The sequence below is a fragment of the Macrobrachium nipponense genome, chromosome 16, assembly GCF_015104395.2.
Source record: "Macrobrachium nipponense isolate FS-2020 chromosome 16, ASM1510439v2, whole genome shotgun sequence".
In the NCBI taxonomy this organism is placed as follows: domain Eukaryota; kingdom Metazoa; phylum Arthropoda; class Malacostraca; order Decapoda; family Palaemonidae; genus Macrobrachium; species Macrobrachium nipponense.
The window spans coordinates 78,401,351-78,406,350 of NC_087209.1; the positions used below are offsets into that span (position 1 = coordinate 78,401,351).

Genomic DNA, 5,000 nt, shown 5'->3' on the forward strand with positions numbered 1-5,000 from the left:
GAACGTGGGCAATGAATTTATTTTCCATGAACTGTCAAATGCGTGTTAGGCGCCGTCCACATGGACGAGTTTTGCTCGACGAACTTTGTTCGATGTGACGTCAGAAGCGGAGAAACTGCGGTAAAGTTATATGTTTTTTTTAAATTACTGTAATATCCAGGCTGCTATTTCTGGCTGTTGTGCTACCTCAGTCTAGGGGGTTAACTGCCTCCTTTGAGTATGCGTTGAAAATCCTCGTTTTGGGCATGTTTGAAATATAATTTCTACAAAATTTTTCGTTTTCCTTTTGTTCGCGTACAAATGTTTCATTCTGACATGTATACCATGCCACACACACACACACACACACACACAGATGTATATATATATAAACTTATATAATATTATATATACTATATATATATATATATATATATATATATATATATATATATATATATATATATATATATAACATACCAATTAGTCTCATAGGTCATAAAACACTTAGCTGCTATCAGCTGAGCCACTGTTACGTTGGGATTTCATTAAAAACACCTGTTTTGAGAAAAGACTCCTACTTCTACTTTTCCCTTTCATCAGAATTCATCAGGTTGCGGAGCAAATCCCTGACCTCCATATCTGTGTTTTGTGGCTGGGTTTTATGACAACCCCTTTTGTGGTTTCATCTTGACTGTGATATACTTCATGCATAACTTCAACTTTAGTATTGATCCTTCGCGTAAGTGTTCAGTAACTCATACTTATGAAAATCAATCATTTTATTGAGTTACGCATGTTAAAAGTTAATTAGGATCACAGTAAAGATCAGCGTGAAGAAAATTCGTAAGAAATTGACTTCCAGGCAGTAGTAATATTAAGACTTGTACACCCGCTCTGGAAAGATCTGGCGCACCTTCCAGTTAACTTCGTTCACCAATTGATATTTTTTTCTTTTTAAACTCACATAAAAACCTAAACTTTACAGTCAGAATAAGATTAATATGCATGCAAACAATATAATACAAAAATTGGCAGAAAAATAGCATGAGTTAAAAGGTTTTTTTCGAAGCATTTTGAAGAACTGAATATTTATATTTAGGACTCAAATACTTAAATCATATCATGCGAGGGATGGTCTCGTGAAAGTTGCCAGTTACTATTTTGTAAACTCTTGTCCGAAACGCTCTGAAAAGTGTGGCTGAACATTCCAGAGCGGCTGTGCAATCAGGCCTCTCAATTACATTGATCAGTTGATCAGTTGCTCCGAGAATCAATGTGGTGTTTACAACTTCAGTGTTTTGTTGTGAGGAAGTTTCCGTTGAAGAAAATGGGAAGCAGAAGTTTCTGCTCCGAACTTCGGCTGCCCCGATGACGTCATTTACGAAGGCCAAGATCAGGAAGGAAACAATAACCTTGACTTTGAACATTAAAGTGAAACAGGAAAGTTTCAAATGAAGAACAAGTAAGAAATGCGCTGAAGTTTCTTCTGCGTAATCGAGTTTTCTGTACAGTGTAATGCTGTGTAAAACTATCCTTCGACAGCGCAGGCCAGCGGCACAGTTGTTCCAAAGAAGCGGTTGAAGTTAAAGCTCGTCGCACGCCTCCGGAAAGCGTTGCCAGATGAACGATCCATGACTAAACTTAATCTTAAATAAAAATAAAAACTACTGAGGCTTAAGGGTTGCAATTGCAATTTGGTGTGTCTAATGATTGGAGTGTGGATGATCAACATACAAATTTGCAGCTCTCTCTTTGCTCTCTAGCTATAGTAGTTTTTAAGATCTGACGGGTGACAAAAGTGTGGACTGCCAGACAAAGCCACTACACTAGTTTTCGTTTACAGAAAACTAAATTATGCATTAGCTCTCACGCCAAGAACCTCCATCTGCATTAGCTCTCCCTCCCATCAGGTTTCTCCTTTCTCTTCACATGATCTTACTACTGCAGTGTTCTTTCCTGGGTCTTCTTTGATAGTTCTTCAGCAGTTCCCCTTATTCTTTCATTCGTGGTGGTCCTAGCAAATGAGAGCCTGGAAGTCATTCCTCCATATTTATAGGTAACCCCTGAATGAATGCTTATTCTGTTTTATTTCTAACGATCTTGATGGCGTGCGCTACGCTATGCTGGAACCCGGAACTTCTCGTCAGGTCTCCCCTACCCTCCTGATCCCCTTCTTACCCCGTCCCTCACCCAGGGCGGACAAATAGGTTTGCACGCGATCCCCTACCTACACCGGCGTTACCAAGGGCGGACAAACAAGTAAGATCCACTCGGGTTTTATTGTTACTGATAGATCACACACGCACTATTTTAACGAAGGCATAGTTTTCTCATTTTCTTTTGTTGATTTATACTTAATGGTGAATATTCCCAGTTTATAATATGTTAGTTATTTGTGTTATTCACTTATAAGGTGTTCACCGTAGATGTGTTTAATACGATCTTGAATATCACCTCTATTTGAAATTCATGAATAATTCAAAATAATCAGATAAATAATGAGCAGATAACCCAATAAACTAATCACGAAAATGGTTTTATCAGGTTGGAAATGAATATGAATAAGACAATATTAAACCCATTTCATGAAGTACAAAAAGTACAGTGAAACGTCAAACTCTACATCATATCAATTATGGATACAAGTATTTGTTGCACGATTGTTCGAACGCTTTTATAGTTAATTATTTAGCAATGAGGAAAAATGAAAAGAAAAATATGCAAATAAATAGCCGAGAAGCAGAGATATCAATAATTAATTAAAAAACAAAGCTATCATTATGCTTTTCAGAAACGATGGACAACGCAATTGTACTGAAATCTTCATACATTTGTTGATCAATATCTGTTCTCAGTTAAATCATTGTAACACCATTTTCTTCATTGAGCTTATCAATGTTTATTAGTTCGATGATGACCTTTATAACGCGCTCCATATATCCGCAGTTTCTTGAGCCTTAGTACTGAGCATTTGTGCAGTATGAAGTCAGAATCTGATTGATTGATTTCTGTCGACTGACGTTACGAAAAAAAGTCGCTACTGATGCCGGAAGGAGGAAAAGGCAGGAGGCCATTAGTCACTTTGCCTTCGATTACTTAATGAGACAGTTTTTGTTGTGTGCTGGAGGCGAGCAAAGAACGGCAATTTATCAGGTCATATTCATGAATGAACACCCCCACCCCCCTTCTCTCTCTCTCTCTCTCTCTCTCTCTCTCTCTCTCTCTCTCTCTCTCTCTCTCGATGGAAACTGCTCACGCGTTCAGGCAATTATGCTGAAACTTGTAATTTGTATGTAGAACTGATAAGTCTAGAGTTCAGAAAAAGAAGAAAGAGAAAAATGGGGTCTAAATTAAAATTGGTCCTAAACATCTAAAAGAGATCAGGGATAGCAATCAGAACTGTATATCATCTCGTAAGGCTAAATCAGGCAATGTGAAACAGAAACCTTGTAAAAGAAACACTGGCACCTGTAAAAGAAACACAGACACCTGTAAAAAAAACAAATAGATGTAAAAGAGACACAGACATGCTTTTTTTTTTTTTTGTGGGTGGAAGTGTGGGAAAAAGTGAAGCTTACTTTTCGTACGCTTTGAGCAGCATATTTCATTGTTAATATGATGACTGGTTGTAGCAGAAATGATGCGGATATAAGAATACTGATTCTTTCGGTAATAATAATAATATTGTAATCATAAAAGAAAAATTTAGTATGCAATAATGTCATCATCATCACTATTATTAAATTATTTCTGTTATAGTTACTGTTGATCTTTGCTATTAATAATAATAATAATAATAATAATAATAATAATAATAATAATAATAATAATATGTAGGAAGCAGACCCTTTCTCAAGCATACTTTATTAAAAGAAATGGCTACTTCATCAGCGTTACGCTTATAGAGATTCTTCTCTGTTTTTCGAATAGCGTCTTTTTCAGTACTAATTAAACAGGCTAGTAGAGCGCCTATGGAGGTCATCTTTGAAATACAAGGTAAGATCAGTGTATATTTTTAATGACCTACATGGGCGCTCTACTAGCCTGTTTAAGTAGTACTGAAAAAGCCGCTATTCGAAAAATAGAGAAGAAACTCTATAAGCGTAATGCTGCTGAAATAGCCATTACTTTTAATAATAATAATAATAATAATAATATAATAATAAAATAATAATAATGGAGAAAGCAAATCCACAGTTATGTAAATGTACATATATTTAAATTTAAAAACAGCAAAGCTATCTTTGCTGATTTTTAAATTTAAATATATGTACATTTACATAACTGTGAATTTGTTTCTCCATTTGAGGACTCGTGCTACTATGAGGATTTTTTAAAATAATAATTAATAATAATAATAATAATAATAATAATAATAATAATAATAATAATAATGGGCACAGTTTTCCGTGTCGAAAATGATAATAATGGTGTAGGTCCACAATAGTATAGCTGTGTGAGAGTTGATGCTGCTTTATAAATATCAATAGCTTTAGCACCCTGAAGGTGAACTTAGAACTCCAACACCGCTATATTTTCGTGGACCTGCCACCGGTAATAATAATAATAATAATAATAATAATAAAAAATAATAATAATAACAATAATAATAATAATAATAATAATAATAATAATAATAACACTCACTATTAATATTAGTTCCTCAGTGGACAAGTGGGTTGCGTAGTCGCCCATCAATTTGGTAGCCCGAGTTCGCTCCCCGCTGCTGCCAAGGCGGAACCAAAAGAATTTATTTCTGGTGATTAGAAATTCATTTCTCAATATAATGTGGTTCGGATCCCACAATAAGCTGTAGAACCCTTTGCTTAGTAGCCAATTGGTTCCTAGCCACGTAAAAATGAAAATCTAATCCTTCAAGCCAGCCCTAGGAAAGCTGTTAATCAGCTCAGTGGTTTGGTTAAACTAAGATATACTTAACTTTTTCATTATTATTATTATAAAAGTGTTGGGGGTTGGGTGGGAGTGGGTTGGGTTTTTGTGGGTTAGGGCAGGCCAGG

The 5,000-nt window shown here is 35.5% G+C and overlaps 1 protein-coding gene across 1 annotated transcript in view; it reads left to right on the top strand.

The window, feature by feature from the left end:
- LOC135195377 (ionotropic receptor 21a-like) overlaps positions 1 to 5,000 on the top strand; it is a 71,401-nt gene that overhangs the window by 56,233 nt on the left and 10,168 nt on the right.